General features: G+C 35.2%; 2 long non-coding RNA genes across 2 annotated transcripts; one reads left to right on the top strand and one right to left on the bottom strand.

Annotated features, from left to right (window-relative positions):
* The first annotated feature begins 4420 nt into the window (after positions 1–4420).
* Positions 4421–9021, top strand: LOC136067938 (uncharacterized). Its single transcript, XR_010629342.1, has 4 exons — positions 4421–4724; positions 6228–6313; positions 7225–7313; positions 8756–9021. It is a non-coding gene; the product is annotated as an uncharacterized LOC136067938 (long non-coding RNA).
* A 1495-nt stretch (positions 9022–10516) lies between these two features.
* LOC136067933 (uncharacterized) lies at positions 10517–14355 on the bottom strand. The gene is made up of 3 exons (XR_010629341.1): positions 12890–14355; positions 11028–11157; positions 10517–10892 (listed from the first exon to the last, which is right to left on the bottom strand). It is a non-coding gene; the product is annotated as an uncharacterized LOC136067933 (long non-coding RNA).
* Positions 14356–24419: the final 10064 nt, after the last annotated feature.

The following is a 24419-nucleotide window of genomic DNA, read 5'->3' as shown; positions in this document are numbered from 1 at the left end:
AGATTCATGACATTTATTTATTCCATATCATATTATAAACTCATGGTCATTATTTATCTTATATCACAACATTCATAATATTTATTTCCAAAACTCATGGTCATAATATTTATTTCTTGATTGGCGCTGACTGCTGACTGGAAGTAACCCTAGGTGTTGACTCCTAAGTGATTTTATTGTTTTTAGTTCTTTTCGTGTAGCATGAAGTTTTGGTTCCTTGTTGTTTGACTCTAAATAGCTACAATGTTTCTGATTTGTGAGGCTTGAGTTTTCCTCCTGATTTTCTAATTTTTTTTCTTATTCTTCTTCTTATACTTCCCTCATCTCTCTTGATGTGATTGCCTAATGTCAGAAAGTTTACTAGCTGTTCAATGTTGTGACAGATTTGGAACAAGTGAAAGACAATGGGTAGAGGCCCAAGTTGAGAATGCTAAGCAGCAAGCTATTCTAATGGCACTTAAATCTCAAGTATCTTCAGATGAAGCTCACATTCATCTTCATTTTCATTCTTAGGTATAAGTTTCATATTTGACTTGTCAATTCATCATGCTATTTTAGATGTTTGGCTTTTTAAATTTAGGTTTTGTATCACCTACGCAAGATCCGTGTATAGAGCATATGTGAACTTTTAAATCACAAAGCATGGTTTTAAAGCGTTTAATAAAATGATATGCTTGGCAACTTCTAAATAGAGCTTCAACACAAGATAGAATCAAGCAAGGTTTGCACTTTGCAAAATATTGCTCAAATGTAACTAGCATTGTTGCCAATGCCTGTAGAAAGAAAACCGTGCTGCAATATGATTCAAATTCATATTTTCCAAGGACTGATGATGGCTGCCCAATGTTGGCTGTTAGATATGTAGGAGTTTTAAACAGAACACACACTCTAGGTGTTTTTTCCTTCTCAAATTAATTGCCTGGGTTTTGTGAGGAAACATGTAATTTTTATTTTGATGAAGTTTTAGCATTTACTTTCATTGGTGGCATGCCATACATTTCTTTTATAGCTTTAGGTCTTTTTAATACACTTTGCCTTAGGTTGTCAGGAAGTCTTTGTTTCTGTAGCTTGTTACAGAAAATTATGCTTTAAACGATGCTTAGAAGCGTTAGTCACTTATCAAAGGTTGAGAATTGTATCTTTTTTTCCCTGTTCTAATGCGTGTTGGTTGAGTGGAGTTGAGGAGGGTGGATGTTGATGGTCAAAATAATCTACAAATGAGGCATTGTCCTCCCCAATTAATGCCCCAACCATTTCATAGGATTTAATCCCTTGACCTCTCCTGTAACTGTGATGCTAGTTAACCAATGAAAATTTTACTAGAGAATCTGAGATCTCATTATGTGCTCAAGAAGTTTTCTACACTAATTAAAAGGGAGCCCAAGGAATTTCCCCACCTACATTTCGTGAATGGTTTCTATTGGTAAGAGTTTTTGATATTACATGTGGGCTTAGGCAAGGTTATGTGCTTCCTTCTTTGCTATTTAATGTGGTGATGAAGGAATTAGGTAGATGGATTCTAGAGTGGTTGAGGTATTGAAGCAGTTAAGGTTCCTTCAATGCATTTCAATGTGTCTCATTGTGATGTTAGATTTGAAAATTACTTTTGTACAAAGGTTGGCTAATTCTACTAAAGGAGTTTTGCTAGTGAAGAAATTTTGTCTGTTGAGTTGGATTGCAATGTAGACTCTTGCCTGATGATTTACCTTGGCTTAACTTTGGGTTCAGGGTCACCATAATAAGTAGTGTCAAGTGTGCTTGCTAGGTTTGCCAGACATACTTCATGTCTTGTATACATTATGTGGAATATGTGGTTGAAGGGGATAGGTTTTGTAGGCATGTGGTATGAGAGAGATGGGAAGCATGATGGGGCTGGTGTATTAGTCCTAATAGGGTGTCTCATGCTGTTTTATGTGAATGCGTACGTGAAGGGTGTGGTGAGATTTCCTGTATCTTTACTTCTAAGTTGAATAGCTTGTTGGATTTACTTTTGCAATGTTATGGTGAGGAAATCACCTTCCAAAGGCACCTTTCCCTTTTGTTTAACATTCCTGCATATGATGATACTTAACTGGCCTTATTACTTATTAGGGGAAGGACAACTGTTGTTGTTTATAGGGCTTTAGATGATTGGCGGTTGGATATTATTGCCTTTATTGGTGAGTTTTTTTGCTTTGCTCTATAGGGATAGCATAATGGGAGCTTGGGAGGATTTGGAGTGGTTTAGCCAAGGTAGGATTCATCATTTTGAGGTTGAGTATTTCTATTTGGCGCCAAGAGCCTTATAGCTCAATTGGTTGGTAACTCCTAGTGTTTTCAATGGAGACATCTAGGGTTCAAATCCCCGCTCTCCATTGTAACTATCAAATTATATAAAAAAGGGTCTCTTTATTTGGTCCTTGGCATTTAGGAGTAATTTTTCCCTTCACTATTGGATTCTATATATACAATATCAATTCACAATCACTTTCCATAAAAGTCTACTAAATACAATACAAAATAAAAGAATAAATTAGTTCAATAGTATCTCCTAAATTGTATGGAGATAGGTGCATGAGATCGTTTAGCTCTGAGAAAAAATAATAGTAAAAATCTAAATAATTTAATTTGTATGGAAAGCAAACAAAAGCAAAATCCAATTTTGATTTTAATTGGATTTTCTCTAAACTTTGGCTATATATATATATACATACATTAGTTGTTAACCCATGCAATGCACAAAAATAGCTACTGAATGAGTTTAGGGGGGAAAAAAATAAAAAAACAATGTTTTTTTTATTTATTAATTTTTTGTGAGAAGAAATAAGAGATATAATATTGCGTCTTAATTTAGTTTGTTTTGTATATATAGATAAATACTAGGTTATAATATATATATACCAAAAGTGCCTATTGAAAAGTTATAACCATTCAAATTGGATATACCAAAAGGTGTCTATTGAACAAAACTATGCCTATTGACTGAAAATGTGCCTGTTGAACAAAAATGTGTCTATTGAATGAAAGTTTTTTTAACAAAAAAGTTTAGAACCACAAATTTTTTCACAACTTTTTGCTACAACTGTGACGTGGTGGAATGTGATTGGTGAAAAAAAAATAATGGGTCCATATGAAAGTGGTGGTTATAAGATATGGCAAAAATGGCATATTCTAGACCAAGATTGGGAGCTTAAAAAATGGTATGAGATTGAGATACCACTAAAAAATTCCACAAGAAAGACTCCCCATTGTCTGATAACTGGTTCAAATTTTATTTTCCACCAACCTGGAGATGCGGATTGTGACATTTACTCATAGGAATTTCGTAAAGATACCGACGTAGATGTGAGAGATATATGAATTGTGGATAACATTTGCAAGCAACAACGGGGGAGGAATCTACTTCTTGGAACACAAGTTTGTTATGGGCCTGCGAGATATTGTCAATGAGGATTTAAGAAAATAAAGAAAATGATTTTTCTTCTTTTTGTATACAGCATAAATAATCATTCTAGTCCAATCAGCAGTTGATTTGGGATAGAACTTAGAAGGCAATTGGGCATCTGAAGAAAATATGCTCAAGAGTTTCTTAATTTGAATAACATTAGGAACAAGAAGTCAAGAAGACTTTAGGAGTTGCATTCCCTTGTTAATGACATAGTTAGAACTTAGAAGGCAAAATCTCCCATACTAGCTTCCACAAGATGATTTTAAGCTTCCACAATCTGTTTCATTCTTTCAGTTGGAGAGGACTGGAAGATGCAAATCTAATTGATTGATGATCTAGATGATTGGCACACAGAAATATTTACTGTTATTAAGGATCCAAATAGATTTGTCTTCAGTATTTGATTAACATTTACCTATCAAAGAGCCTTCTTTATCTATCACGATCACACTGTCTACTTGTGTGCTAAGTTCATAAACCCATTGAATGGAAGGAGGGAAGGAGTTTGATATGCCTGCATATTGGGAGTGAAGAGGTAAATAAGAAAACCAAGCCAATAATTTTTTTTTTTAGAAGGCCCTTTTTTAGCACATCCTCAGCCTTGTAGATTCCTCTCCACAGGTGAGGAATTAGATTTAGGTTGTGAATTTAAGAAAGATGTCTCTTAAATATTTAGCTTTTTATATTTGTACCCAAGTTCTATCTAGATGTGACAACAATTGCCATTCAAGTTTATATAATGGCGCATCTATATATTACTAAAAGCGAAAGCGTAACATTTAATGTCACTATGCTCATGTTGAGCCATGTTAGTAGCCATGTCATTTTTATCCTATTTTTTGTATTTGTCCAACAATTTAAAAATACTTTTCCTAAAATTTAAAATACTAATAAAAAGAAAATAATTCCCAACCTTATTTCCACCATAAAGCCCAATCTTTATAGTTTTAATTCTACCATTGAGCCTAAACCCAAGCCTGTGTTTCGTGGGCTTTCAGTCTCCCCACCTTTTGGTTTATTGTGTTTAACGGTTTGAGAAAAACAACCCTTTGTGTTTCACAGATTCAACAACCCTTCAGAGTTTCAATTTTTCAACGGCAACTCTTTGTGTTTCACGGATTCAATTTTAAGCTGCATCCCTTCAACTTGCTAATGCTAGCCTCTCTCCCTTCCAAAGACAGTTTCAAATCTTTAGACTTCATCTTTCTAATGCTAGTGTCTCTCTCTCTTCCCTCCTTCATCTCTTCCTCTCCTCACAGTATATTAATACTGACAGAAGTTGGATGATTCAGTTCAGGTATCTCTAAAGCTCAATTGCTCTTGAGCTCTAATTTCTTCATGTAGTGTTGTGGTGTGGATGTTGTTATGTTGCTTTTTCTTTCTACTTGATTTTTTTTAGGATGTTGAATTTTTATTGCCGGGTTTTTTAATTAACTGATCAGACATATATGTCTATATTGGATAGATGTGATAGTTCTTACACTATTTGAACCTATAATTTTTTAATGTCTTTGTTTCTCCATTACTTTCTTTGGGGCTTTGATTTAATTTAATTTGATTTAAAGTTTGGTTGGGTGGGTTGTTGGGATATGAGTTGCATTACGACATAATCCTTATCAATTTAAACTCTGTTCTTGCAATATGCCTTAATGGCTCTCCTTTTTGGTGGGTTTTTTAATTAACTGGTCAGACATATATGTCTGTATTGGATAGATGTGATAGTTCTTACATTGTTTGAATCTATAATTTTTTAATGTCTTTGTTTCTCCATTACTTTCTTTGGGGCTTGATTTAATTTTATTTGATTTAAACTCTGCTCTTGCAATATGCCTTAATGGCTCTCCCAGTTTTTTTTTTTTTGGTAGAATTACTTCATGCTTCCTAAATCTCATTCAAAGTAATTTGTTGACTAATTGATATTTTTTTTGGCAACATGTAAAACCCAAATCTGGAATCATTGATTCAATGAAACTTATTAATGTAGAAAGACTGATTGCACAATTTTTATGAACATTTACTATCAAATGCAAAACAACATATATAGCCACCAAACACCCTATTGCTGACATGAAAAACAGACTAAATTTTTGTTCCAACATAAGACAATATATAGAGGCTAAAATTTGGTGCCACCAGCCTAGCATCATACTTATGATGGTCACCTTTTTAACTTCAGACATTAGTTTTGTTTTTGCTATGCATATGTAACCAATTTACACCCAAAAAAAAAAGGGTTAACAGTCAATTTCTTTTAACCATCATCTCCTAAAGCCCATGCTCCAATCAAATAACCTGTAGCTAAGCAAACTGCCTATTTAGCTAAGCTCACCACATGTATTGACAGCCACAGATATCCTACACTAATTCAATATTAAGTAAATCAATTTCAAGTAATATCACCTTCATGTCCTTAATTCTATCCTCTATACAAATAGAGCTTTCCATTCCATTTTTATTAAAGACTTAATTTGTCCTTTATTCAAAACAAAATTTAAATTTGTTCTCTGCCGATTTTGGTACTCAGACCCTAGTTGCCTTAATTGTTGCAACTCTGAGTTGAGAGATTTGTTTTGCTGATTAAGTCTATGAACTTCTCACTTGGGATTTCTAATTTCCTAATTAAGTCTATCAGCATGGAAGTACAATATCCAATCTATCTATGTATAATTTTATGATTTTTAAATTTTATGTAAGAAACAATCACTTCCAAGTGATTCTGAATTGCAAAAGATCATAATGATTTGTCTCTATAATATTCCTTAAGAATGTTTATTTTTTTGGAAACATGAAAACCCAAAAGTTTGGGGTCTTGCATGTCCATGAGGAAGGTTCTTAGAAGTAGAAGTTATGAAATCAATGATTCCATCAGAAGTTCATTCTCTTGGGGTAAGTTTCTATGTCTAAGCCTTTTAAAGTGATAGTATATTGCTCTATCCCATTCACATTCATAACTTAGATTTGCTACCAGAAGAAGAAAAAAGCTCTAAGTGGATAAGCAGAGGATGAGTGAAGAAAAAAAACTTCCCATCACCATATTTGATTGGATTGGTTTTGATTCCTTGCCATCTAATTTTTTGGGGTGCATATACTTTAAATTTGTAGAATTTTAGTGTTTTGACTATTTTTAGTTTAGCTAAATTGAGGAGGTTGTACTCAGATTATAACATATAATTTAGCAAATATAAATATTCATTAGGTTAGTTGGAATCAGATATAATATATAGTTAAGCAACTAAGAGATAAGTTTTTTTCCAATATTAAAAGATTAAATGCAAATCATAGTCATTTTAAAATATAATGTTATAGTGCAATATAATTCATGCATTACAAGGTTTGTCACATTTTACACTTAGAAAAGGTAATGCAGCAAAATGGTTGAAATCATGACCAATCCAATCAGATTTTAAATTTATTAAAATATTAGTAAGGACTCTACAAATATTCACAAATTCAATGGCCCACCACTACGACCAATGGATCAAATAGATAATTGGATTGCTAGGATGATATTGATGCTACATCATGTGCTACACTATCTATAGAGGTTTGCTTTGGTATTTCAGGTTTTGCAGCTAAATTGATGCATGTACATTCTTTCATTTTATAGGTTTTCAAAAATAATGATTAGTATGTGCAAGTACGAGTATGGTGGAAGATCTGAAGCCTTCATTTTTAACAATTTTTTTTCTTCTATTTCTTCTATATGATTTTTTTGAATATAAGGCAATAGAACAACTTAAATTTTTATACACAATCTGTTTGAGAAAATTCCTAAATAATCTTTTGTTTTATTCTAGAATCCGTATACATAGAGATCTTTCAAGTGGAAGGGAAATAAGGAGGGTGGTCATGTAGTTGTAACATCTTGGCCGTTGTTGCAATGGAGGTTGAAGTCTTTCTTGAAACTCAAGTACTACCTTTTTTTTTTAGTGGATGAATTTACAATTATGAAGCATTGATTGATTATAGAAGAAATATATTTCTTTTAGAAGCACACAAACCCTTCAGAAAAAAAAAAAAAAAAAAAAAAAAAAAAAAAACAATTAATCTTGATTTGTTTCTATGTTGATTTTATTATTTTGTGAGAATGCTTCAAAACTTCCTTATTTTGGATTGGTTTCAAATTTTGAAAATACAAGTTGCCTCAAGCAAAACTTTGACCAATCTCTCCATATTTTGATTGATTTATAGAAAATTGATAGGCTACCAAAACTTTCACCAATCCCAACCAAATGCATGAGACCTCTTCAAATCTTACATATTCTCTGGAAAAGATGATACACATGGACATATATAGACTTCAATAATGTGGAACTAAGATTCAAGACCAGGTTGTTGGATGAATTGATCATCCCAATTTATTTGTGCATGCTATCTGATAGAGCAATCTGCTATTCAACTATCTATATACTCTCAGAGTGCTAAAACTAAAACTTAGGGAATGAAGACTTGAAGCTATCAGATGGAACTATATACTTATGGTCATGATAGTTTTTATTTATAAGACATGACAATCCTTTGGCTAATATAAACCAAATTAGGTTCCAAATTATGACTAATGTACATATGCAGAAATTGGTATAATGTACAGATGTGTCCTTTTTTATTATTAATTTATTATAACTTAAAGTTGGTTGCTAATATCAATTTTGCTCCTTCATTCAAGCACTTGAAACAGCATTAACTGTGTTAATGTCTCTGCAATTGAGAACATTCTGATATAGTTGATATTATTATGTTGCTAATGGACTAGGAAAGAATCTTCAATGGTTTATTTTTAGAAAAATAAATTAGACTGTTCTTATGAGACATTTTGGCTGTCTTTGTATTCAATATTGAAGTTAGGGTAGGTAGATGAATAGTTTAGTGATCTAGGGAGGTGGATGAAAATTGTAAGTGACTAAAATACTTGGGAGATTCTTTCAAACATTGTGCTTTCAACTAGAGTGAGTAATTGGTCGCCATACATAGAGCTGAACTTGGACATTGGTGCTGAAATATGTTTGGGGAACTTCATCTTTAAGACTTATTTTAGTTTTTATGTCGCTTCTCTTTTAGATAATGATTCAAAGTAGTTGTTTCTTCAAGTAATTTCTATTTAGAACTGATGTAAACTACTTATAGTTTTGATAACGTTTTTAGAGAAAGAGAATCATTGAAATTTTACTTTTAGTTTTAATATAAGCTATATTCCATTTGCAATGAGATGCCAACTCAAATTCCATTGATGTCTTACAATAGTCCCCCTCTCTATACCTTTTATCGATAAGTTATTTATGAAATGTTTTTCATATTGTTGTCATTTGACCCTTTTCAAGTTTTATACAGGTAATTTCCATTATTAGCAAGTATGCAGCCATGAAATGCAACGACGACTTCTGTACATGAGCTATGATGCCACTTAGGCTGATTACTTGGGCAAATTAATCTCTTATTGGTTCTTTAGCTTTTTCTTTACCATGAGGTTGATAAAATATCTTTTTATTTAATTATCCCGTGCATCGCGCGGGTTAGCGACTAGTATAAGTTAATTTCTAAGCTTCTTGCTAATTGACTAAAATTTATTACTTATTAAATTCATTACACCTTGGCAAGCTGCATTTATTCCTGGACATATTAGTCAAGATAAGCTGGTCTTAGTACATGAAATCATTCATTTAATGAAAAAAAAATACTGGTGAAGTTGCTAAATGGATTTAGAAAAGCCTTTTGACAGGGCTGATTTGTCTTTTATACTTGCTGTCAAGAAAATTCTTGGATTTTCCCTCAAATAAATTCAAGTCACACGCCAATGCATCTCCATCTCCACTCCCACCTTTGCCATTCTCCAAAATGGAAGTCCTGTTGGTCATTTCCAGACTCACTAGGCTTAAGTCACGTTGACCCCTTATCCCATTTTTATTTATCATGGCAACTAACATTCTCTCTAGACTCTTTATTAGCAAGGAGCAAACTGGCTTTTCAAAGGCTGTACAAGTTGGTAGGTGCTGTCCAAGAATCCCTCATCTCATGCTTGTAGATAACCTTAAGCTTTAAAGCACTAGGTTTGGCTGCACGTGCAAGGCACATGCTTGCCATTTTAAGTTATACTTGGAGTTTACTTATAACAAACCAAATCTATAAATCAGTTGATTTTTAAGGTGCTTAGTAATCTTACCATTAATTAAAAGAGTCGCCAATTTTAGAGTAATGCTACCTTCATAACATTTTCACAACAATTTCATAACAAATCGTAGGTTACTAGTTGTTATTGGTGAATAAAAAAAGTGACATTAGTGGCGGGCTCGCATTGAAACCAATAACAGCTTACTATCTAAGTTTTGTTTAGAAATTGTATTGAACATATTGTGAACGTAACATTACTCTTAATTTTATCATATAAAAATGAAACACAAAAATTATAATAGGAGAATACATATTTCAAATATATATGTGATCTTTGGAAACCATACATCATAAAGTAGACCATAGTTGAATTTTTTTTCCTAATGAATTTATATATATACAGATTCTATTTTAGCCCATTTTATTCAGCTATTTATAGCTACAGGTCATGTCCAATCTAACCCAAAAAAAGATTTCTTACCAGATCACTCGTCAGAGACCAACCTCCCTAGGTCAATAGGAAAGATTGGAACAAAAACTACTATTGATAATAATTGGAAATTTACTTAAAGCAAGCGAGGAGTTCAAATAGTACAATTAGATTACATAAACATGAAAGGCTAATTACTTCAAATTTTTTTCATGTCATGCAAAGTAAGCTTGCCCATTTAGAATTTGAAAGAGTAACCTTTAAAAATTTAAGAATATAAGCTAATAACCCTCGGGCACTATCAAGGCCACGTACACAAACAAGCCATGTTTTCTTATTAAGCCTGTAAAGATCAAATTGACAAAAGTAACAGCTACCTATAATATCTGTATCTTCATCTCTGTGACCATGCGAATTAAAAATCTCTAATGTACAATACAGGTTTATTCCATGCTAATGAAGGCTTCATAAACATGATAAATTTTAAAGTGCAAAGAACCACCAAAAAAGGTCCATAAAAAGAGATAGTACTCAGCCAAATTGCAAACTGAATGTGCTAAAATTGCCTTCACTTAAAGGTGAAAGGTGCTTACAAAGCTTCCTTATTTAACTCTTACAACAAACATCTAAGTCACATGTTATGCACACCACTGCTCTAAATTCTCTGCATAACCTATACAAACAGCTTTAAGACCAGCTGGTTTGATTTACAAAATTAACCAATTCAAACCAGAGCAAATCAAAGTTAACCACCAAAAGTCCTAAAAAGCCTATAAGGATTTCAAAATTTAAGAATTTATGAAAGTTATGCACAATTGGAGATGAATTGGAAATACCAATGAGCATAGCTAGATAACTTTCCTATGGCATATTTTATAGATTTCACCTGATTTGCAGTGGTTTCTTCAACTGCTTGTTCAGAACAAGCCACTGCATGGACAAAAAGTATGTGAAAAGAACCATACAAGACCAAAAAAAAAAAAAAAAAAATATTCAATGATTGAACTAGCCAATGATCAGGGTAATGAAATGAAAATTGGAAACCAAACAAGCTGCAAAACCTACCGGCCATCTAGAGACTTGTAAACTCTCTCCCTCTGATAAGTATTCACACATATCAACAGATGCTTCTCTGTAGCCTCTTTCACATTCAAGAAGAGGTTTGGCCATCCTTTGGGCTTCCTTCTTTTTCAAGCTAACAAAAAGAAAACAATAGAGAAGACATGAACATGATGGCTTCTTGTAAAAATTTCTAACAGATAATTTTACAAGTAATAGTTGAGAATTATTTTGAGTGTTCTTATAACTAAAATGATGAAATCCAAAAATGATAATTACTGTCATCATCATAGCAAGTCATTTTTCTTATCTTATCTTTTACCTCAATAACCAAACAGTCTCACAGTTAATTACACAAACTTCATTTCATTTTCTTTTCTTTTTGATCTTTTCCTTTTCTGACATTCTTAGGAACCATGACAATCAAATCATGAGACTAGAACATTTGACAACGAAAAGTGTAAAAGGAGAAAATGGTTATTTATGAAACAGAAAGTTGGGGAAAAATATATAATTTGAGGTATCATAATTGGTGTGAGCGTAATGTGGAACATATAAAAAGTTGAAATCAAAGAGATCTCCTCTTATTAGCTGTGTAGATGAAGCCCAATTTCACCATTGATGATCCACAGGGGGGGGGGGGGGGGGGGGGGGGCCGACTTTTTTTTTTTCTCTCTTTTGGGTACTACAAAAAGCATTAGAAAACTATAGCCCACAACATTCTAATAAATATAGTTGCATCAAAAAACATTCTAATAAACAAACTTCACAACTGATGATTAAAAATGATATGCATACATACTACTTATAATAACTGAGCATCTTATGATAATGATAACAACTGCATCATGCAAACACAATGATCATGATATATCAACTTTCATATTAAATAAAGCATCCAATTACAAGGGTTGCAGTGATTTGCGTAAAATGAAGTCTTGAAAGTTGCAAATTTTCAATCTTTATTATGGCATCCAAAACCACTATCAGAGAGGGTCCATATACTAACACATACAAACTATAAGAGTTTCCATGTCCTCACGAACATTTTAAGTTATTTTTCAAAGCATTTAGTAATCTGCTCCAAGCAAGAACCTTAAAAAAAAGCTACACAGAAACAATTTTATATATGAGAGCAAATAAAAGAATATATGCTAAACAAATAAAAGAATTATAAACTTGAATCACACCAGATCTGAAACTTACTTGACAAGCATGGTATTCTCATCTACCATTCCTATGAACCACAATGTATAAAAGCATGAGAGCAAAGAACATTTGACAACCATAACATTTATATGAAAAATTTTGCTTGCAGATTTTTGAAACAAAAGTGGGAGGAAAATATATACAAATAAGTTAGAGAGGAGAAATAGATGAAGGTTAGATTTTGGGAGTGATAAGAATAAGGGAGACTGAAAAAGAAGAACAAGGTATATATGATGAATTTTTAGACAATATCACCTAGGAATTAAAAAACAGGATCAAACTCTTTAAACACACATAATAAAGTTCATAACAATGAAACAATTGTCAAAAACTCAAAAGTGCATTGTTGTTGGACCCCATCAAAAAAGAATAACAGTTGTAGAGCCCCAGATGGTAGGTTAAAGAACCGAAAGATATGAAGAATGCAATTGCAGGAAAATGCCTTCCTCATATGAACCATACATGTCCCTTACGAAAGAACCTGTCTCATTCATATACTCATTACCTATCTCTTCAAGGGAAAAAAAAAAAAATCAACCTTGAGCAATAATTTTATAATTCAAAACCCCACAATTCCAAACTCCCTGCTTACAAATAACAGAACAGGTGGGAAAACCCGAAAATTAAAGTAAAATGATTGAGTTTAAAAAATCACTAACCATTAAGACTTGGGTAGAATTTCATCTTCTAAGGGTTTTCCCTGATTTCAACATATAGAGAGGAAAAGGTTTACGAATGGGAATTCATAGATTGACAGAAAACCATAATGGAAGAGAATATTAGGAAAACAAATCAGTACATTTTCTTTGATGAAATTAGAGACTCTAGATTGTAGAGAGAACCAACCTCATCTCTACAAACAAAGAAATTGACTGAATTGTAATGATGAGAATGAGAAGAGAGAAAAGAGAAAAAAGAGGATTTTGGGGGACAGTTGAAATTTGGGATATAAACATATACTGGAGTATTTGTGTTATTGTGGAGAACATGTGAAAACTGAAAGAGAAAAACTAAAAAAAACAGATGCACATAACTCTTTATAAAATACTTTAAAACCCTCAATTAACTTTGGTTTAGAATAGTATTAGATAAATATTACAGTGTTTTAGACAATACTGACAAGTGATAACTAGCTTCTCCTATTCTCTTACAAGTAAAAGAAGATAAGGCGAGACCCATCACTTGTTGAAGAAACATAAACTTAGACTTATGGAAATGCGGCCCAGCTACCCCATCAAATCCAGCTGGAATGATTATACATGTTCCTCCCAAATGTTATTCCCATCTTCATAACACAAAATCTCAACCTTCTCTGATAATCCATCTAGCTGCTACAATAGCTTCAAAAACTAAACCATTCAATAACAACCCTAAAACCAGACAATTTTGTTACATCCAATGGAAAACCCACATTAAACTCATTCAATATGCTGAGATCTATTAACAACTCAACGGCCTGAACCAAATTGTTGCTGAAAAGCTATCCTCTTGAGCGAAGCATCATATGGCTACCATGAAGGAGAATGATTATGTGCCCGAGTAAGAGGATTGAGAGTTTGCGGTACAAGAATGGTGAGAGAAGGTTTTTGGAAACTGATAAGAATTTTTTTTTTTTTTTTTTTTGTTTAAACCTTATGGTGAGTTTAACAGTTCAATTAAATGGGCTAGCTCACCAAAATTTTGCTCAATCAAAGTACTATACAAACGGAATAGACTGAAGGGTTAAAAACAGCGTTACAAGAAGTAATAACCTATCAAACTACTAGTAATCTAGCAGAGAGAAAAGAAAAGGAAAATATACATTCCAGCTTCTGTTTTTAAAACACAAAATCTAACATCCGAAAGCCGTACAAATCCAGCCAGAGAATCGGTGTCTGTGATTTGATCCGCATCTATAGGGTAATGGTTCCGCGTCAGAAATGACGCAATCACCTAATGCCGTAGCTAACAACCGGTTTTGCAAATCTGAGTAACGGTTACTACTGGCTTCAAGTGACAGCACCATCCCTGACGCGAGAGCGTTACCAGCGACGGAAGGAAGATTTTTCTGAGCAAGCAGAGGCACGAGGAGCAGGAGTTGCAATTCCTTTTAATTTGAACCGTTCTTTTAACCTAATCGATTTCCCACGTCATCGATCTGTGTGCCCGTCCCCGTCCTCATTTACTTTTTTTTTTATTTTAGATGAAAAGGACATTTTCGCCTGCGATTCTCATTTTGGTCCTTAATTTTTTTTTTTATCGTTTTTAGTCCCTATTCTGAAAAATGCGTCTCGTTTTTGTCCCTGCCGTTACATCAGAGACGGAAATTGCACAGGTGGCAAACGGAAGATAACGTGGCTATTAAAATAATAATAAAAAATATTATTTGGCATTAAAAAATGCCACGTCAGCACCTAAATTTTAAAAAAAATTAATTTATTAATTTATTAATTTTAACTAAAACAAAAAAAAAAAAAACAGAAAATGAGAAAACAACAAACCAAATTCACATTCTTTTCTTTTCGTTAATTTTTTGGAAGAACATGTTCATGTTCTTTGTGATCTTTCCCAGAACATGATTTTACATTTTCTTCGCAATTTAATCCTTGTTTTATTTTCTTTTCTTTGTCTTTCTTGTATTTTCTTTACAACCAAACACATTAAAATTCAAAACTCAAATCAAACAATAATCAATATCAACAAATTGATAATCTGAAATTGAAACTAAAAACCTAACCTAGAAATCGAACCCATAATTTTGAACCCAGAAATTTGAACCCAACGCACACCAATCAAAATCAATAGATCTGCATCCTTTTTGTTCACAAAATCAACACCAATTTCCAAGTTGGAAACCCACTAATCCAAATTAGAAACACAAAATCAGCTCCAACTTGGAAACACAAAATTCAGCGATCATCAAAATACCGAAACCCAGCAAATCAAACACTCAAAAAATGCAAAAATAACCTACAAACAACTATCCACATTCCAGACCAACAACAAACCCAGAAACTTTAAAGAAACCAGCTGATCACAACCATCCACACCAACACCAAACCCAGAAATTTCAAAGAAATTTGTCGACCACAGCTATCCACACCAAAAATAAACCCAAACCGATTCACAACCACCAACACCCACAATATCTTCCTTTCACAACCGCTAACCACCACCACTACTAACAACCTTTGATTTACGACCACCACATCCACCACCAACGATCTGTGTTTCACAACACCTACAGCAACCTGTCCATAACTCGCGAATCCAAATCAATATACTACCCAAACCAATCTACAACCTGTGAATCTAGTCGCCGATCTCGCCGCTTCATTAATCCACAAAGCTCCATTTTTGAAGCAGACTCGAGCTTAAGACCCTATCTAGGCCAAGCCCCATACCTGAGCACTCAATTGGTTGGGGAGAGAGAGATAAGAGGAGGGGAAGGGGAAGGGTCTCATCGAATCGGCGGCGGTGTGGGCAGGGAAGGCTAGGTCGGTGGTGACATGGGCTGGGAGGCATGGGTCGGTGGTGTGTTGGGTCTATGTTGGGGTTAAACCAGCAACGTGGTGGGCTGAGCGACGGCGGGATTGGCATGGAGTGAAAGAGATGAGAGTGAGAGGGTTAGAGAGGGAGTTAGAAAGGGTTAGGGCGTTTGTGTTTTTGAGCCTTTTTTTTTTTTTTTTTATAATTTCTGGGTTTGTGTTCTTAAATCTAAGTTTGTGTTCTTGTTCAAGACATACTTAGATCTCAATTCATGTGATTTTTAGTTTTTAATTCTGTTTTTAATTTTGTTATTTAGTTAAAATTAATAAATTAAATTTTTTTTTTAAATTTAGGTGTTGAGGTGGCATTTTTTAATGCCAAATAATATTTTTTATTATTATTTTAATGGCCACGTCATCTTTCGTTTGCCACCTATGCAATTTCCGTTTCTAATGTAACGGCAGGAACAAAAATGAGATGCGTTTTCCAGGATAGGGACTAAAAGCGGTAAAAAAAAAAGTTATAGACCAAAATGGGAATCGCATGAAAATATAGGGACGAAAATATGCTTTTTGCCATTATTTTATGAAACATGTACTCATTCTTCTCCAACGGAAAAGTGAGAAGACCAATCCAAAAAATATTCGATTCACTTAAAAAAAAAAAATTGCGGTAAATTACTAGGTCAATATTCCGCTATTTATAATTCCAATTTACAACTACAAAATTAGATCATTTTGTATAAATTTGTGCCAATTTAGTACCTGATTTTTCAAATATATCAGTTTGGTTTTTAATTTTTCGATATTATGTCAAAATAGTCTCTATCATTAAATGATAAATAAAAAATATTAATGTATTTAGTGGCCAAAATAAAATGTTATTTCCATGCCACATATACCGCCATATATGGCCTAAAATTAAAAACTAAAGTGACACATAGCTATTATAAACCTAAATTGCCACATAGCATCTTATTAAGGAATCCACGTAATGCACACACTATCCAAAATCCAAACTCCACAACAATACAAATCATGTATAAAGAAATCTAGGTTTTAAAACTAAAGCCTAAATTTAAAAAAAATTAAATAATAAAAATTAAATTTGACGTGGAAATTTAAGTTTAGGTTTTAAAATAACTAACATGTCACCTAAGTTTTTAACTTTAGGCCATATGGCAATACACGTGATAGTCTATGTGGCATGTAAATAATATTTTATATTTATCGTTAGTCACGTTAGCATTTTTCATCATCGCTTAAAAGCATGAATTATTTTGACATAATACCGAAATGTGTTGGTCCCTAACCTTTTGATATATAATTTTTTTTTATAACAAAAAAAAATATACTAGAAAGTTATAGACCAAATTGACTCATTTGAAATGTCATAGACCAAATTAACACACAACATAAATGTCAGGAACCAAATACATAATTTACCCACTTTTATATATATATATATGTGTGTGTGTGTGTGTGTGTGTGTGTGTGTGTGTGATTAAATCTTGATATTAGATTTGTTTTTTTGGGTCTAGGTAAAAGTAAACTTAGGTATTAGAGTTAGGGATGGCAAATTAAACCCGCCTGCAAACAAATGGAGTAGGGACAAGGTTAACTTTTTCCACCCTAACCCACCCCGTTTATATTTAAAAAAATTAAAAATATTTGTATAGATGTAGACACCATATTTTACTACTCTCATTTAACTACATTTGCATCTCACTTGCATTGCATTGCATTGCATATCATCACTATATCATGTCAAAAGGGCAAAATTGTACTTTTGGCTGCTTGATCTCCAAATACATTTCATGAAAAAACTCCTCAAGTCACAACCATTAAAACGACATTTCATGGGTCTCTATCAAACAACCTTCTTAAAAGATATCAAGAAAGCAAGTTTTAACCGTAATGTGCACTTGCACAAATTAAATCCCAACCACACATTATTATGAACTCTTAATTCTAATTGGTCTAATTTAATTCAATTTAAATTAAATAATGTGTCATAACACTACTAGTTAAGGATAAAGTTTATGGTAAGGTTGCATGTACTCGATTTAACTTGGAGACAAAACATTTAGAGCATGTTTGGTAGACTGTAATAGGCGTTGTAATGTAATAGTTATTCTTATGGTTTAGTTATTCTTTAGTTTGGTTATGTTTTTATTACAAGGAATAGTCATTCCTTATGAATAGCTATTCTTCAAAATGAGGAATAACTATTCCTCTTTAAAATGTGGTATTAGTTATTCCTTAGTAAGTGCAATAATTTTTATACTTAATATATTTCCAAATAAACAAACTTTCCATATACATCTAACAATTATAAAAAAAAAAATCATAAAAAATAGCACATATCTCTCTTAAATTTAAAAATAACAATTTTTAAGGAGATATAATTGTATGAGTAAGATATTTCCTAAAATAAATGTTAAGTTTCATTTTAATGTTATAAGTTACAACCAAACTAATGAATATGTTTAGTTATTACATTACAACACACTTTATTACTAGTAATAAAAATTACAATTCTTGTCGTAATCTCCATTCAGTGTACCAAACGTACCCTTATTGATTTATTGTAAAATTGTTAAAAATTGATTAATTAAATAATCAATTAATTTGGCATATTTGGAATTGATTTGCTAAACTTGGGGATCAAGAAAGTCTTAAGAAATAGTCAAAATTTGGAAGGAATCAGATCACAATTGAAACGAAAACATATGGAATCGAAAAATGAAAAGAATATGGAGAATCTGGACTAAGTGCCAATCTACACTTGGACCATAATCTTCAAAAATCTTCCATTTTTTGCTCCAGCTTTCTCCCCACTCAACTTGACTTTGATCCTACGATGTTTCTTTCAAAAAACTTAATTTTTCTTAACTCTCTCTCTCTCTCTCTCTCTCTCTCTCTCTCTCTCTCTCTCTCTCTCTCTCTCTCTCTCTCTCTCTCTNACCTTCTAAAATTTGTAAAATCCCTAAATCTCTCTCTCTCTCTCTCTCTCTCTCTCTCTCTCTCTCTCTCTCTCTCTCTCGTTAGTACACATCTTTATCTCTTCTCCCTCATCCTCATGCTCATCAATCTCAAGATCTAAAGGTGCATTCTCTCTTCGGGCGGTTTGGTGTTGGAAAACATATTTTTGCATCTTATACAAAACAAGCAGTGAAAGTAACACTTTGATCTACCCCATTAATGAGAGATAACATATAGCATTGAATTCTAGAAAGCGTACCATGATATAGTGAAATTCAAAAATAAAGAGTAAATATTATCTTTAAAAAACCTTCAATCTTCATCCTAACCCAAATAGTGCCCAAGATGTGCAATTTCTCAATCAATTCTTACATATGCTCTCTTTAATTTGGAAAACTATGTTCAAAAGAGATCAAAGAGAAAACTATTTTATCTCCTTTTAATCATACATACATTTAACTACCAAATGTAGTTATTTTGGGTTAGCATTTTGGGCTAGCCTAATTGGGCTTTAGTGTATAGCTTGGGATGGGACCAAAGGGACAAATAAGGCTCTAGCTCCAATAGATTTGAGCTTCCATCAACTCTTGACAAACCCATAGTTATCATTAATTACATAGCACGTACCATTATGGAAATATAATGACACTTTAGACATTATTAATAAATTATATCGCAAGACTCTAATTTAATATCATTTGACCCCTCCATTTAACATCCACAATGAACAAAATCATAATAAAGTATCACTTTGTAATTTGCTATTTTAATCCTTGAGTATCTGGTTTAATATTTTAGTTATTCATATATTTAATGAAATCTAATTTCATTAAATATAAACTTTAGCAACTCTTTACTAAATCGGTCAGATCTAGCACTGTACCTCTTGCAAAATGTTAAGATAAAAGGTGATTCTGCCAGAAATAAATCTAATAACACCATATGTTAATTTAAAAGGTACAGATATAGATTGCATGCTAAAATGTTGAACTTGTTAAATTTAAAATCGTCTTTTAAAACGTTGACCTATTGGCAATAAGCCAAAATTTGACCGTTCTTGTTGAACCTGTTAAATTAAAAGGTCGACGTTTAAATATGTATTATATAAATTTTCGCTTGAAAATGTGCACATAGCTTCTCTTCTATCATGTTCAGCATGGGGGATGGACGTCATTAATCCCATTTCTCCAAAGGTTGTGAATGGGCACGAGTATATTTTAGTAGCGATTGACTAATTAACCAAATAGGTGGAAGCAGCTTCCTACAAAAGTGTTACTCAGTCGATGGTAGCCCGCTTCATCAAGCAAAACATGTTGTTATAGTGTCCCCGAAGAGCTTATAACTGATAATGGAGCCAACCCAAATGGGAAGATGATACAATAATTGACAAGTCATAAATTTATGGTCGTCACTATGCAAAGATCGTCATTTACCCAGAGAAGACTGATAAGTGAAATTATTACATGCGAGACGTTCCAAGATTTAACCCGTTAGGTTTAGCTCGTGGAATAGGTCCTACATCTTAAGCTAACGGGGTAAATTATCAAAAAAACTGAAGACTCAAAAAATTGATGGACAGTGACTTGATAGGAAGAAAGTCAGCGAAGCTTACCCAGGAGGTAACACCATCAAGAAGCTGATGCCGTTATGGCTGAAGGGAATAAGACAAACTGACGATCCTGAACTTGACGGTCTTAGTGAAACCTTGGCTTGGTCATCACGCATGAGTATATAAGGAAATGACTTATATCCCATGCTTAATGTTAGTATCCTACAAGGAAAGGATTCTGGAATATATGCTCATTAGGTTTCCTATAAGGAAAGGACTTCTAGCCCAAGGAAGAGATGGTCAGCCTTCTACTACTATAAAAGCCCCAATACTTTCACAAATCAAGGTATGCATAATTAAACCCTCTCTAGCACTCTAGAGTTGTAAGAAGTTCTAACTTGACATTCGAAGGGTATTTGGCCAGCACCACACCGGTGCTCTCCGTTAGGTCTTCTCTTTTTCTTTGTGACGGTGACGTATCGAGTGCACGAGTATTATGTGGCTCACTGGTGATATTTTTAGCATCATCAGTTGGCGTCGTCTGTGGGAACACTTTTTACGTAAGCCATACTATAGTTTCCCGGACAAGAGAGTTGTATGGTGCTCACCTGCTTGATGGCAACCACAAGCGACGTTCGAGAAGAGGAACCACCCACAACCGCCCTCGAGAGACAAGTTTAAACTCTCGTTGCTGCAGTGGAACACCTCACCAAGCAAAACCATGACCTGGAAGAACAACTGCAGCAAAAGAATGCAACACTGAACAACTAGAGGGATGATCAAGAGGGAACCAGTGTCGAGAGAAGGAACCAGGAGGGACTTGAAGGTAGTAACGCTCCGAACCAGCAAGAGCGACAGGAGACTAGCCGTCCCTTCGGTTTTGACACGGCCCCCCCTTACATGGTCGCGGAGATGCAATTGATGAAGGAAAGGATAGATCTTATGATGAACGCCCTTAAGGGATGGGTATCTAGCGACCTCGATGATTTGGTTCATTGAACCGATTCGCCGTTCACTACCTCTGTCAACTCCTTCCCCCTACCACAGAAGTTTCGCATGTTGCAGATTGAGAGCTACGATGGAGCCAAGGACTCGCTTGATCACCTAGAGACCTTTAAGACCTTGATGCATCTTCAAGGAGTAGTGGATGAGATCATGTGTAGGGCCTTCCCTATGACGCTGAAGGGCTCTGCAAGAATTTGGTTTAGTCGGTTGACACCCAACTCCATCAACACCTTTAAAGAGCTGAGTGCCCAATTCACTTTGCACTTTATTGGAGGGCATTGGTACAAGAAATCTACTGCATGCTTGATGTGTATCAAACAACGGGAGGAAGTGCTTTAATAAGGAAGCACTTTTGATTGACGAGGTCGATGACAAAATACTCGTGGAAGCTTTTACGAATGGTTTAAGGAAGGGTAAGTTCTTATTTTCACTATATAAGAATGACCCGAAAACTATGTCAGACGTACTTTACAAGGCCACCAAGTACATGAATGCTGAAGACGCTCTACTAGCTCGCGAAGAAAAACCCAAGAAGAGAGAAAGGCAGGAAGATACCCGACAGGAAAGAGGGCAGAAGATGGTGAGAATCGGAGAGTAAAGGGATGATAGGCGCTCTAAGCCCCCTATGGGGAGATTCACAAACTTCACCCCACTAATCACCCCAATCAACCAAGTCCTGATGCAAATCAAGGACGAGGGGGCATTGACTTTCCCTGGAAAGCTGAAGGGAGACCCCAACAAGCGGTCTTGAGATAAATACTGTCGTTTCCACTACGACCACGGACATGACACGGCTGACTGCTATGACTTGAAATAGCAAATTGAAGCCCTCATTAGGCAAGGAAAGTTGCATAAGTTCGTTGGCAAGGAAAGGGCAGATCCGCTCCCTCAAGAACAAGCCCCCCGACGAGACAATGAGCATCCGAGATAGCCCTTAGGAGATATAAGGATGATTGTAAGAGGCGCGGCTGCCAACGATTTATCAAAAAGGGCTCGAAAGACTTATCTTAGAATGGTCCAGAACGCTCACCTCATTGGCATCACCTCGAAGATGCTACGAGTTGACAACCCCCTCATTGGCTTCTCGGAAGAAGATGCCTGACGCCTCCACCATTCGCATGACGATGCACTCGTCAGCATCCAGGTAGGGGACTATAACATATACCGGGTCTTAGTCGACAACGGGAGCTCCACAGATATTCTTTACTACCCTGCATTACAACAAATGCGGATCAGCAGAGAGCGACTAACTCCAGCCAACGCTCCACTCATCGGGTTCAGAGGAACTAAAGTGTACCCTTTAGGCGCGGTCACATTGCCGGTTATCATTGGAGATTACCCCCAACAAATCACTAGGGACATTATGTTCCTTGTAGTCGATTACTCCTCCGCCTACAATTCCATTATAGGATGACCTACCCTTAACTCCTGGAAGGCCATAGCTTCGACCTATCACCTGATGATTAAATTCCCCACTGAGTACGGAGTAGGAGAATTGCGTGGGGACCAAATAACCGCGCGCGAATGCTACATTGCAATGCTGGAGATGGACGACCATTTGCAAACCATGAGCTTATAAGAACAACGAACAAGGACAAAACCTGTAGAGAGGCTCGAGGAGATACCCCTCGACAGCTCTAGGACAGATAGTACCACCAGGCTCGGTACTCTCGCCAGCTTGGCAATTCGCTCAGCACTTGTAACTTTCCTTAAGGAAAATCAAGACGTGTTCACCTGGAGTCATGAGGACATGCCAGGAATTGACTCTTCAGTCATGGTGCATAGGTTGAATGTGTCGCCATCCTGTCCATCCGTCCGACAGAAGAAGCGGCTCTTCGCCCAAGAGCGAGACCGAGCGATAGCAGAAGAATTTGGTAAGCTACAAGAGGTAGGCTTCATTAGGAGGTGTACTATCTCGACTGGTTAGCGAACGTAGTAATGGTTAAAAAAGCCAACGTGTAGTGGAGGATGTGCATGGACTTCACCAACTTGAACAAAGCTTGCCCCAAAGACAGCTATCCCCTCCCACGGGTCAACATTCTAGTAGACTCTACGGCCCAGCACATGCTATTAAGCTTCATGGACGCTTTCTCTAGTTACAATCAAATTCGAATGTATGAATCTAATCAGGAGAAAACTTCGTTCGTAACTAGACATAGATTCTTTTGTTATAAGGTGATGCCATTCAGCTTAAAAAATGCAGGCACAACGTATCAGAGGCTTACGCATAAGATGTTCACGCATCAGATTGGGAGAAATGTCCAAGTATGTTGACGATATACTGGTAAAAAGCCGAAGGGAGGAGGACCACTTGGAAGATCTCAAGGAAACGTTCAACACTCTTCGATCTTACAACATGAAGCTTAATCTGGGAAAGTGTGCCTTCGGAGTGATGGCGGGAAAATTCCTAGGATTCATGGTGTCGCAAAGAGGCATCGAGGCCAACCCGAACAAGATCTGGGCCATAATGGAGATGGCACCCCCAAAGAATGTGAAGGAAGTACAAAGCCTCAACGGCAAAATAGTAGCGCTCAATAGGTTTGTTTCAAGGGCAACAGATAAATGCTTGCTCTTCTTTTGCACACTAAAGAAATCTTTCGAGTGGATTGCCGAGTGTCAGCAAGCATTTGAGGAGTTGAAGGCTAATCTTTCTTCCCCACCATTACTATGTCCCTCGCAACTCGGTGAGGAGCTTTTCCTCTATCTAGATGTCTCCCTTGCCGTTGTCAGCGTCGCCCTGGTCAGAGAAGAAGAAAGAGTACAATGAGCAACCCTGAAGCTGCTGGTCAATTGGCACTATGGGCCATTGAGTTGAGTAAGTTCGACATCCAGTATTGCCCACAAACCACCGTTAAAGGACAGATCGTCATAAATTTCATAGCAAAATTCATAAATGCGAGGATGGGGGGCGGAGGAGTCTTCTCAGTGGAGCATACATGTAGACGGATCATCCAACAGGCAGGCTAGGGGAGCTGGCATTGTATTACTCTCACCCAAAGGGGACGTGGTCGAGTCTATGGTTCACCTCGATTTCCCTACCACCAACAATGAAGCGGAGTACAAGGCTTTAATAGCAGGGCTTGATCTTGCTAAGGCTGTAAGAGCTGCAAACATAGTCATTTACTACGATTCTCAGGTCGTTACTAACTAGATAAATGGGGACTATGAGTGTCAGGGCGAAAG

Source organism: Quercus suber, unplaced genomic scaffold (assembly GCF_002906115.3).
Source record: "Quercus suber isolate HL8 unplaced genomic scaffold, Cork oak 2.0 scaffold_7, whole genome shotgun sequence".
Classification (NCBI taxonomy): domain Eukaryota; kingdom Viridiplantae; phylum Streptophyta; class Magnoliopsida; order Fagales; family Fagaceae; genus Quercus; species Quercus suber.
This window is presented reverse-complemented; position numbering and strand designations above follow the sequence as displayed.